Genomic DNA, 13,466 nt, shown 5'->3' with positions numbered 1-13,466 from the left:
CAAAGATTTGAACCCATTTCAAATGAAAATTTTCATTTTGAATTGACATTGTAAAATGGAATGTTTTTGTTTTGACTTAAAGAGGTTTTGTTTTTTGTTTTAAAAATACTGAAACAAAATTTTAATTTCATATTGACTTAAAATGAAATGGTGGTTGAGAAATTTTCTTCAGGAAAATAAAAAAAATTCTTTGGAAATTATCATTTTCCCATGGAAAAAGGTTGTATTAAACAAAACCCTATATTTTTGGAAAGAAAACTTGGCACAAAAAATGACCAACTCCACTTATGATCGCCACGTAGGAATTGTTGAAAGTTTGTTTGCAACATGGCTTTCACAGTGGCTGTAAGTTTCTGAAACATTATTGATGTGTAATATTTACAGTAAATCCATGTAATGACTGTATCCAAATTACAACCCACATGAAAAAACAATTCCACATTTCCCATATAATGTGTAGAAACACTGTATTTTGCTTGCCAATACTATCTAAACCATTATTAAAAAGTATAGGTATAGTTCTGCTGCTGCTGTTGTAATAGGGGCACAGCCCACTTCAATTTAGACCAGCTGAGGCTCTGACAGAGTCTAGTTAAAAAACAGATGTCTTTAAACTTGGGAATGAATTAATTTTTTTCTATTTTAGGGATATAAAATCTCCAGAATGGACCAGTAGTCCCCCAAGTCAGGTATTCTGACTCTGACAAATGGCCTATGTCAGATGTTTCAAAAAAAAAAAAAGGAAAATTCAGTAATACAACTGCGCGATACTGCACGTGTGGTATGTGGAGAATCTGTATTTATATCAGTCTGAACCTGTATCGTCTTCTCATGTAATACTACTATTGACTCCAATGGGGTTATAGGACTGATAGTCTGAAAGGTGTCGGTTTACCTACATGTTAGTCATTATTATATGTTTGTTTGCTTGTGTGTGTCTGTACTTCAGAGGTCAACATAGCATACAAAGATGTAATCCATTAGTCCATTGTATGCAGTTGTACTCATGTTAATTGCTTTAATTAGAATAGTAATTTAGAATTAAGTATCTTATATGTGTGTTTTTTTATCTTGACTTACAAAAATGCCTATTTTTCCATGTTGTAATTACTTTTTATACTTACAACCTTTCACAGTCATCCTTTTTACTTATTGGCATAAGGAAATGTAAACAGGGGAGCCAGGTATTGTATACATGGCATATTTGTTCCAGTCAGAATTCAGCAGATAATGAAATAATTGAATTGGATAGTCCTGTGAGACAGTGGTTCCCAAACTTTTGTATTGGTGACCCCTTTCACAAAGCAAGCCTCTGAGTGCGACCGCCCTTATAAATTAAAAACACCTTTTTTTATATTTAACACCATTATAAATGCTGGAGGCAAAGTGAGATTTGGGGGTGGAGGCGGACAGCTTGCGACCCTCCACATCATAACCCTTTGATCCCCTGAGGTGTCACGACCCTCAGTTTGAGAACCCCTGATCTAGATTTTCAGTTGTCATTCTCTCCTCTCCTGATTCTCTTCTACCACTGGTGTAAATAAGAAGTAACTCAACAGGAATTACCATTGTAATGTGTAAAACCAATGTAAGTGAAAAGAGACTCTCTCTTTCAGTTATTGCACATGCATTTGAAACAGGCATTCCTTCAGTCAAATCATCTAGCACCCTAAACATCAGCGTGTCCTTATTAACCATATTAGTTACAGTACCTTGAAGAGAGTTTAGCTCATTACCAACCTGAGAAGAAGTGAATGTAGTGGGAGAGAAAGTGGAATAAAGTCAGGTTTGCAAATAGCTGCAGCCAAGCTCAGAATTTGCATTTAACATTTGAACACAGAAGAGCTAATAATAATATCTGTTGCAGTGGAACATCTGTTAGACCATCAGAACTTGAATTAATGGGGAACTCAAAACAAGCAGCTAAAGGTTACAAACTAATTAGTTTAATAATATTACTCTAGTAGCCTCTCCATAGCTTAGATTGCAATTGGCTTCCACTATAAAGTCACTCTATTTTAAGCACCCATAGATTTTTTTGGGTTGAAAAATTGGTTTATTTTGAAAACTGCTATATTTATGTTGAAGGCAAAGGCAAATTTTTCTGCAAAGTTTGGAGAAAATGTATCAAACTGTTCTTGAGTTACACATTATTTAAAAAAAAATTACACTGATTTAAAACGTTGACTTGTTTCTTTGTGTCTCACTAGGTCTAAAAGGCTTGTTGTTAGTTCATATTTTCCATATAGTTAAATCTCCTTAGAAACTAATGCACCAATGATGTTTGACCAGGATAGATTAGTATTAAGTGAAGTTATTTAGACATTTTTTGCCATTGTCTTTAGAAGAAGCAAGATCAGACTCTATGGCCTGAATTTTCAAAATAATATAACATCCACAATCAGGCCAGATTTTCAAAACAGCTGACTATGTTGGGCTCTTTCTGTAAAATAAATAAATAAAAAATAAAAAAATAGAAGAAAAATCTGGCAATAATTTAGGTGTCTGCATGGGAGCTGTTCTCTCTTGAAAATGTGGCCCTGATATGTTGCTCTTTACTAGCCTATTGCAAAAGGGTAATAGCTAATGTAGATAATAGCTTATAAAGATCTCTCTCTTTAGCTCATGTGTTAATATTGTGTTATTGGAGCTGTAGCACCTGACTTCCAGACCAGGCTCAATAGATGAGTGTGGTTTATTATGGGATGGAATTAGCCTTCCTATAGATGAGGATGCATAGTCCCATTAAACGGTTGCTTTTGAACCTTCTTGTAGTTAAAAGAAGAGAGCGCCAGGCTTTCAAGTCTTTAAGGTTGAGTCTTTGACAACTAAACAGTCTTCTGAAAACTTTGCTTAAACAGAGTGCCTACTTGGTGAGAATAAACTAATTAAGAATGGTTTCATTTTGAAACTTCTGCAAAGCACTTCTCTCCATCTACCCAGTGAAAGTCTGGTACACAAATTTTTGACAGTGGCTCATGCAAGAGTCAATTTTCAAGGAATAGTTTCACACACAGGTAAACACACACAGGGGAGGTAACAATAAAAACATTTACTTTTTGAACCCTGCATAGGTCTGTCATAATTATTTCTTCATTAAAAAAATCCCTTCCTTCATCTGCAGCTGGATGAGTAAAAAAGTATATATTTAGTATGACTCTCTCATTTTTAGGAGTTTATGCAAGAGCTGTGTGTGTGAGCTAGTTAACACCGATTGTATTCTTTTCCATATTGTTGGATTCATGGTTTTCCCAATACCTAATAACTGCATGATGCTTCCACTGGGAGCTTCTAAATAGCTCAATTCATCTCTGTAGCGAGGACTCTGTTTAATTCCTAGTTTGTTAGATAGAGGCTAACTTGGTTTTCCTTGGAAATGGAGGGTCAAAGAGCCCATTGATGCTCAGATCATCTCTGTTTCAATTACAACCATGTTGGCTCTTGCATATTTAAGATGGTGGTGCCCCAGATGTACAGTACTATTGTTTATATTTTCCTTTTTAGACCAGCTGATCCATGGTGTTGTGACAATATCAAGAGAACCACACTACATCCCTGAAAAGAGGAGGATTGTAGCAAGTTCCATTAAAATGGTTAATGGTTAACCTAATAATGGCTCTAACATTGTTTGGTTCAATTCACAAACTCTAGAAGACAATTGGCATCAGGTGCCATTCTTGCTATTAGCATACTAGATAGCTGCTTAGGGTGGGATATTTTGCTGAGGGAGCAGGGGTGGACAGGCCAAACCTGGGCAGCTCATTGACATGGTGTGCCCAGTCACAACTCCAATCATTTAAATTTGGCCTAGTTGCGCCTCTGCCTCTTCTCTCTCCCCCCACCCCCGTCATGATGGAGGGGCAGCTGGGCCAAACCTGAGTGAGTGGTGCTGTGACCTGGTGCTTGCACGTACTACCATAACCACAGAACCACCAGAAGGCTCAACATGCTCGCCCAGAAAGTCTGATGTGCCCCCAAGTTGAGAACCTCTGTTTCAGTGGGTAGGAGGGGGGACAGCACATTGAAGTTTTGCCTAGGGTGGCATATTGGCATGCAGCCTAGTGGGACTTCTAATTCACCATCCTAACCCACAAGCAAGCACCTTTTTAAAGGGTCTACCTAAATAACTCTTCAGTTTAGGTTTAGGTGGTCGCTCCTCATAATCAAGGTTGAGGTGCATTGGCAGGGCTTTGTGGTGAAGGTTTCAATGTTGCTGCTCATGTTGTACCTGTTGTATGAGGGTGAAATTCATCCTTGTGGAGAGGGCCTCCACAGGACCTATGTACAAATTAAGTCACTGTCGAACCCTCAAAGTTGTGCCCAGTTCTCCCTGGATGAATGTAGTTGCTCATTCTCCAGAGCTGTTAACCTGGTACCTTTCACTAGCACTAAAAATTCTCTCAAAATAAAACTTAAAAACAGAAGAAAAATACTTCAGCTTTATTCCCAGGGGTTTATTTTTTCACTTGTTACATATTGTTGGATTTTGTTCGTTGCCGCATGACTCCCAAGATTGTCATACGTGCTAGCTGTCTGCCTCACCTATACTCCTTAATATAGTCAGCAATGTGGGGATTAAGGACTTTTAATAATTCTCCTCTCTCCAGTTTAGAAAAGAAGCCTGCTTCTATGACACAGAGATTAAAGCTGCTTTCCCCAGTCCTTTCTGAAATGTACACATTGAGCTCAGTGTGATATTTGCTTCTTAGTGGCACCATTCAGTGTTTTGTTCCAGTGCCCTTCCAATTATTACTGTATATTAATTTTGATTAGACAGGAGGCTGCTTTGTGAGTCTTGACTTCCTGCCAGTACAATCAAGTGTGAGCCATGGGAATGAAAAGCAAATGTTACTTTTAAAACCTCTGTGAGGAATATATAACTTATAAAAATATATATATATAATATGACTAAATATGTCTCTGCTAGTACAGCAGGAATTAAAATAGGACATTCTCCCTACCCTAAATGGGGAGGATCATTTTAAAGTTAAGAACATGTGTAAAAATTATTGTCCTGATTTCTTTGTTTTTGTTTTCAGTATTCCACCTTCATATTCTGCTAATTTGAGAGCAACTGTTTCTTCCATGAATCAACAGCTGTTGGAAAAATTAGGGGTGCTGAACCAACCAAAGCTAGAAGAAGTAAGAATAGCTTAAGTTTTCAAGTGTTGTATCTCATAAGAAAGCCACAAGAAATTCAGACAGGAATTAATTCTGAAAAATCCTGTGACCTGTGTTATGCAGGAGGTCAGGCTAAGTGATTACAATGGTCCCTTCTGGCTTTATATTCTAGGAATCTATGAATTCTGATTGCAAGCTCAGACCTTGGATCTCTCAAAATGGGACTTATAGGGCTTGCATAGATTTTTAGTGTTCTTATTTTCATATTGTCTTTTCTTTCTCCCTTTATTTCTTTGGTTGGAGTTGTCATTTCCAGTTCCTCATGCTCTTTTTTTCTGGTTGGAGACCACTGACCTGTCACCTTACATTATGCCATTGAAAGGGTAACTCTTCTGGCCATGCTGCATCTGGCTCAGCCAGTAGTGGGTGCTGTGGGAACATGATGTGTTAATATTTCATGCATTTGAAACCAAGCATGTTGACTCTTGTATTGGTTGCTCCAAGGAACAGGATTCAAATGTCTATTTACTTGATGAAGGCATGATAAACTGCTGTTACTAAGACACTACTAACCAGGCAATATAAATCTTATTACATACAGAAAAGTATGTTAAAGAACATTAATGAGGTTGCAAAGTCAGGCACTTGAAAATTAGGAAGTGCCAGATTTATAGTTTCCTCTGCAACCTTAATTCTGCCTTCTTGCGTGTCCATCCTGTGCACTGAATGAGGCAAGGGTTCTGTGGAAAAAAATTGTATGCAAGTCATGTAATTAAAGATTGTCATAATGCATACGTACAAAGGGGCAAAACTGAGGTCCAGTGGGCAACCTAAATTCTGGCATTTCCTAACTGTTGACTGTTTGACTTTGCAATCTAAATAGTGTTATTTTTACTTAGCAAATGACCAACAAAAAAGCTAGGTTTTTACAAAAAGAAAAAGGTAAAAGCAAACATATTAGTTAAGTCTACACAGCAATGTAAGCCTACAGTTAGTGGGACTCGAGTTTGCTGACCCATGTCAGGGAACCCTGGACTTGAGCGCAGTGGCAGGTTAATGCATGGGCCAATGGGACCCGTGCCCAGGGGCCCTGGTCAATTTAGGGGCCCCTGCAGGAGCGCTGGAACCTGTGTAGAAATGGCAGGGCCATTGGTGCTGGAACTCTGGCCCTTCCCCATCTCCTCCTCCTTCCCCCACAAGGCTCCACTACCTGGCCAGGCTAGAAGCCAGAGCTGGGCCATGGTAAGGGTTGCCCAGGGAACCCAGATTGCTGTGGGGAGCCCTGGATCCTCCACCTGCTCTGGGCAAGGTGCCAGGTGCCCAAAAGCAGCTCCCAGCCCATGTGCCCGTCCCTCCAGCTTAACAGAGGCTTGGACTCCCCAGTCCTGCAGGGTCCTGGGACCCTGGGTCTGAACCTAAGTTAACATAATTGATGTGTGGATACAAGGGAGGGGGTTGGCTTGAGCTGGGCTTACATTGTTGTGTAGACATACCTATTATGTACAAATCGAACAAGTCCTCAAATCATACATCAGCAGCAGGGTTTGAGCCCTGAATCTTCTGCATTTTAGCACAGATCACTAATACTCAAGCTACAGGACTAATTATGCTTGTTTGATAGCAGGAGAAGGCTATTGGCCCAAAGCTGGGGGGTTGGCCACTGGAGCCAGTTGTTGGGCCTGTGGGCAGTTGAGGGGACCCTAGTCTGTCTCTCTTCTAAAACACCCCACTCCCTCTGTCAAGTCCCAGGCATTCCTAGTGCTGTCTGTTGCTGCTGCTCCTACTTTAGTGGTGGCATGGGCCTGGGGTTAGAGTATTCATATTCAGTTGTTGTTTTGGCATGCTGTCAAAACGTTCCTGAGGCATGGAAAGGTCAGTGGAAAATGGCAACAGCTTATATCTCAACAAAACCTGAGGAGAATTTCAGGGGGTAAAGTAAAGGCATTTCTCTAGTTTGAGGGCTTTCCCCTTCCAAATTTCAAGCTCCTGCTGCAGTGGAGGTGTTAGTGTCTCAAAGAAAGGCTGCACAAATTTTTATAACAAAGTATTTGGCAACCTAAATAGAGGGGTTGTTACCAGCTTCCCTTGCAATAACTATTTCATGAAACCAGGGCTGACTTGGCAGCCTGGTCCAAAGTGGATATCAGGGTTAGGGACTTTTAGGGGTGGTTTTTAAATCTGGGTTGGCAAAAGCTGAGATTGCTTAAGAGGAAGCATATGAATGTTTAGCAGCCCTAGGGAAAGAGGAAGGCATGGAACATCTAACATTGCTGTCTAGAAATTACCCTAGCCAATTCTTTATAACCATTGATGGACAGTAATTCTGGCCAATCTAGTCAAAATGGAGTTGGTTTAAGGAGCGTAAAGAGAAAAACAGCAGGGATACTTGGGTCTATAAAAACCCTTCCCTCAAAAAATAACATTTAAAGGCATCCTATTGAGAATTCACTCGGCCTCATTCTCCTCATCGATATTAGTCTTATACCTGTAAAATTTAGTTGACTTCACTGGATTTGGTTCTGATTTAAACTGGTGGGAGAGGAAAATTAAGCCTAATGCTTTATTTAACAGTTGTAGGAATGTTGGATTTTTTAAATGGTCCCCACTAATTTTTAAATTTTCTTTGTAGTATGACACCTACCAATGACAGGTTCTTGCTAAGACTGAAAGCAGAAGAGCTGAAATACTTAAGACAAGTTGCTGTGCTACTTCTGCACAAAGAATGCAGGGAGTTCCAGAAATCTCACAAATGTGTCCAGTCATAAAAGGTTTCCTGGCCAATTTTGCAGACTCCAGGGTAGAACTGCTTTAATTTTTTTGGTTTCCTGAAATTTTGACTATTTTTTTCCCAACACTTTTTAAAAATCTTTTCCACAAAATAATATTAACCCCCATTTTGACCAGCTCTGCCGAAAAGTAGACCTGGGTGACATTTTTCAGCCAAAACAGTTTTTGGCAAAAAATGCAGATTCGGTGTCACTGAAATATTTTATGTAGCGGTGTCTGTTTTGCTGAATTGTTTTGGTCAAAACAATTGACTTTTGGTTTCAAAATTTCCTTTAAATGTATTTTAAAAGCAATCAAAAATAGTCAAACTCTAAACAAAACATTCTGATATTGCCACAAAGAAATGTTTCATTCGAACCAAAATGAATTTTTTTTAACTTCTCAACTTGTTTTTTTAATCTAGTTTTCGGTTCAACATAAAGCGTTTTTTTTCTTTCAATTTTTCGGAATTGCTAGTGAACTGAAAAAATATGTTGTTTACACTGCTCTACTCGAGTTTTTGATTAAGGTTCTGAACTCTCAAACTTATCCAAATCAAAGCTCCTTTGTTGCTGAGGTTTGCTCACTAGTGACACCCACAGCTGGACATGTTACATGTGGTGCGTACCATTGGCAGAGGGGCCACGTCATCAGTGTTGGGCCCTCCCAAAGGCAGTGGCGAGGTGGAGCAGTGCTGGCCAGCCCATTGCCTGCTCAGGGTTGGCCCCACAGCTTCCCTCTCACTACTGGGTGGGGAGCACGAGGCTAAATCTGAGCAGTGCTGTGACCCCCGTCCCCCCACCCCCCCCGGCTGCAATGCCACTCAATTTTGGCTGCTGTTGCTGATGAAACAAAACTTCTCCTTTGGAACTATGCAAAGCAATCCAAGTGGAATAGAGCCAAAGATGGCAGGAAATGATGCGTACTGGGCCTTTAATAATAATAAAAAAAAGGCAACAGGAATCTCATAAGGTGATTAAGTATTTCAGCTCTTCTCCATTATGTGAGTGATGTGTGTCAGTGACATCTCCACTAAGATAGAATTGTCACCTGGCAGCTCCATCTACAGAGCCCACCTAATTTCAAAACCCCCAAATGTGCTTAATCTCTCTAAATCCCCACACAGTTCCAGAGAATATCAAATCTGTCGCCAGCCTGCTCTTGACTTTTGAGAGATTTATTTTGCCACCATGGATAGAAGCAGTGAGTTTGATGTAGATGTTAGCAGGTATGTTGAACAAACCCAGCAGAGTGCAGGATTTCCTTTTAATTTCCTCTAAGCAGCAAGCATTTCTTTAAAGGTATAAAGCAACGAAATGCTTGACATTGTTCTAATCTTTTCTTACTAAGATGTCCAGCGTTTCCCCCTACAACGCCTTTTTATAAGAAGCTTAATTATGGCCTTTGCACCTTTTATTTTATAAATAGTGTGCTTAAATGAAAGCTTGATTGACAGGTTGGTATATGTGCATTTGTACATATATGCCTACATGTACATACACATGCAGAAATCAGGGATCTGCTTGTGCACATCTGGATGGGTAAGAATATAACTGTCATCGCTAGGGATTAATTATTTTCGGAAATAAGGCCATATATCTCTGCATCTTGGGCTGAGGTCCCCTGCCTGGGAGCTGTAGCACACTCATATCTGGGGTTTAGGCACAGATAAAAATGGGTAATATGCACTGAACTGAGTGAGCTACAAGGGTACATCAGGGATGCATCTGGGAACAAACAAATGAGTTAGGCACCCAGGGGCTGAGAATCACAGCCTATATGTGCACCGGCGTTGAAATTTGCAGGAACCAAATGAGGAGCAGCAACAACAACAAAGTAATAGCTAGGGAACACTCACACAATTGCATGTGAGAAACCTTATTCTCGCCGAAGATTGAGGAGGGAGGTAATGCTGTTGCACACGATCAATCGTATTGAGTTATGATCATCTTCCTTTTTTTCTTGTTCTGGTTATGATGTGTGGTAAATGGAAACTCTATTCCGTTAAGTGAAAACGGTGAGCTAACATGGTAAAAGTGGAATGACTGGGACCTCACTTTCTCTCATGTGTCCTGTCTCACCACACCTGGGTCCTGTGTTGATTAGGAAAAAGTATGTGTCTCAGTTGTTGGCTCAATATAATTGTCGTCTTTGCAAAATGGTGCGTCTTTTTTTATATCAAGATAAGCTCCAGGTAGTTTTTACCCCAGTGTAGCTAGTCCGGGTCAACCCTATCCCACCCTTGGGGCTAGGCTACAAAGTGGTCATTTAACGTGTGTTAGCTTGTATCTTAATGGGAATTTTCAATCATGTTAACTTAGCTAACCAATTGAAAAACACACTTTTTTTTTTTTTGCTCATCAAGACATATCCACTGAGACCAGCTAATCTGAGAGTAATAAGCTATTCTATGAAGCTTCAGCCAGTTCTAGGCTAATGCATTGACAGCTACCTGTTTACCCACTAATAAATCCTAATGAGTTTTACATGCGACTGTGGTCTTGATTCTGATCCATTTTACAATTATGTAAGGACTAAGTCTCCATCATTCAACCTGCCAAAGCCTAACTGTGAGATGCAATGTATGACAACCACACAAACATTTTTCATGCAGGAAAATTGAATGCTGTGGGATTGATTAATTTAGTATAAATGACTTGTTAATGTCAGTTTCATAATTCTTTCTTTTTGATGTAAATTATTTTCAGCAATAAAGATGAGGGGACACCAAATTTGTGTGGAAGACAGGTAACTTTGTGACTTAAATGAGTGATGTCTTTAGACATTAGGGTCATTTTGAGAGGTATTAGTAACTCTAGTGAAGTTGATGGAAAGGTACCCATTTGTACACAGATATACGGTAAGTGAGGTCAGAAACAGGCTTTGAAGCCCTTAACTGCAAGGACAGAAATCAGTTCGTTCCTGGATAAGAATAAGGCCTGTTAGTTCAGATCTTTCAGTGAGGCTTGTCAGGTTCTTCTTAGGACAGCCATTTGTCTCTGACTGTGAGACATTTCACATAGCACTGGGGAAACAAAAAATCTTGAATCCAAAAATGCAAATGGTTTGTATTGCTACTGGGTATGAGTTTAGATGGAAAAGGTCTTTACTTTTCTCCGCTGAAGGATAGCCTGCCAGGTATTGAAAGCTGCTCAGGTTAAATAAGAAAAGAAATGTAAAGAACAATTTTAACCCAACACATGTAAAGTTTGATTGCAGGTCTCATCCAGAGAATTTGTCTTTCTGGATGATTGTTTCCCCTGATAATCCCAGTTGAGGTTCCAATAGGTAGGTGGGTGCCATTCTGAGACTGACAATAGCAATATGCACATTGGTGTGTTTATCTCCAAAAATAGCACATGAATCAGGATTTTTGTTGTCTGTTTGGCAAAGTCCCGTGCTTACTTTCTCAATTGCATTGTTTAAAAGAATTATTTGTAACTCCTCTGATATCTTACGTTTACCCCTCTGTGTCCAGTATAAAGCCCTCCTATCATTCATGGCTGCACATGCACGAACATGTTGTGCATCCTGATTATACATAGAAAATAATAGTAGAGATTTTAAATGCAATTTAGGAAGCTCTTATGAAATTGACAAGTGTACTCATTTGCACGCAGCACTCCCTGCTTTGTGCATAGAAATGGATGTATATGTAATGTTTGCAAACCTCGTTTGAGAGGCACCTTTGAGAATTTTGCCCTACAAGTAATGTGAATGGTGGGTCATATAAAGGATGTAGTTAAGTAAAAGGTACTGATGCTGCTGTTACTATGACCAGTGTATGTGGCAGGGCCTGTCTCATTTTTAGTTCCGGAAACAGACCAGTGCAAAGTTTGTCCGCAAGATGACAGGTCTAGAAAATATGAACATTTTCATATGTTGGCTCCTGTCCTCATCTCCCTGGCAGAGAATAATAGAACAAAAATTCTAGCCTGTCTCTTTCATATTTGCTGAGGAATGATCTATTTTATAATATATGCTATCTGTGCACATCAGTGCCTTGCTTCAGGAAGTAATTGTTTCACTGAACAAACGTGGCTGTGATATCAGGTCCTTTTTCTGCCTCTGTATGATTACCAGAAATATCAGTTCTTCAGGAATGCCACTAGAAATGTATACGATTGTTGTGTGTGTGGCAACATATGGATCGAAAAGGAAACTGTTTAATTTACAAGAAAAGACAACTGAAGCAACTGATTTTAAGCGACAGTTATATATATTTTTTAATGCAGTGGAAGACCAAAAGCTCTGTTTTTTTAAATTTTGTGACCCATAATACAGTTTTTAATAGTATGATACATAAGTATTGCATTCTGTGTGATACACATAAGGCAAAATTTTCAAAGCAAGTAAGTCCCATTTTTAAAAGGGACTTAGGCACTTAAGTTCCATTGGCTTTCAATAAGATGTAGGCTCCTTTCAAAATTTTATCTGAAAATTATGCAGCAACTGTAGCTCTGATGGGGCAGGAATACAGTAGTTAATTGAGAGACTCTGAGGTAGCGTGTAATGTTTTTTACAAGGTTAGGAATCCAAAACTGGAAAAGAGATGAGTTTAGAAATGGAATTTGAAAAGTATCAAGGGCTAAGAGTCTGTTTCAGATAGCAGGGGAAGAGTGGGCGAAGATTCTACAAGATTTTGCGTAGACATGGCAGGTGAATGCGTAAGTGTGGGGTAAGGAAGAAAAGATTGGGGAATAAATTGGGGATTAGAGAGGTGAAGTCAGAAGAAGAAGCAGAGTCAAGTCCATGAAGACTTGAGAGCTAATTCTACTCTCAGTAACAATAAATCAGAGAAACTCCGTTTAAATAAAAAAAAGAGGAGTCCGGTGGCACCTTAAAGACTAACTGATTTATTTGGGCATAAGCTTTTGTGGGTAAAAAACATACTTCTTCAGATGCATGGAGTGAAAATTACAGATACAGGCATAAATATATATTGACACATGAAGAGAAGGGAGTTACCTGACAAGTAGAGAAGCAGTGTTGAAGGCCAATTTAGTCAGGGTGGATGTCGTCCACTCTCAATAATTGATGAAGAGGTGTCAATACCAAGAGAGAGAAAATGGCTTTTGTAGCAAGCCAGCCGCTCCCAGGACCTATTCAAGCCCAAATTGATGGTGTTAAGTTTGCAAATGAATTGTAGCTCAGCAGTTTCTCTTTGAAGTCTGTTTTTGAAGTTTTTTTTGTTGAAGGATGGCTACTTTTAAATTTGTATTTGAATGTTCAGGGAGATTGAAGTGTTCTCCTGCTGGCTTTTGTATGTTAACATTCCTGATGTCTGATTTGTGTCCATTTATCCTTTTACGTAGAGACCGTCTGGTTTGGCTAATGTACATGGCAGAGGGGCATTGCTGGCACATGTTGGTATATATCACATTAGTAGACATGCAGGTGAATGAGCCACTGGAGGTGTGGCTGGGTCCTATGATGGTGTAGCTAGAGTAGATGTGGGGACTGAGAAGGCAACAGGGTTTGTTACAGGGATTGGTTCCTGGGTTAGGGTTTCTGTGGTGTGGTGTGTAGTTGCTGGTGAATATTTGCTTCAGGTTGAGGGGCTGTCTGTAAGCAAGGAC

This window comes from Lepidochelys kempii, chromosome 2 (genome assembly GCF_965140285.1).
Source record: "Lepidochelys kempii isolate rLepKem1 chromosome 2, rLepKem1.hap1, whole genome shotgun sequence".
Taxonomy (NCBI): domain Eukaryota; kingdom Metazoa; phylum Chordata; order Testudines; family Cheloniidae; genus Lepidochelys; species Lepidochelys kempii.
Note: the sequence above shows the minus strand (reverse complement) of the source record.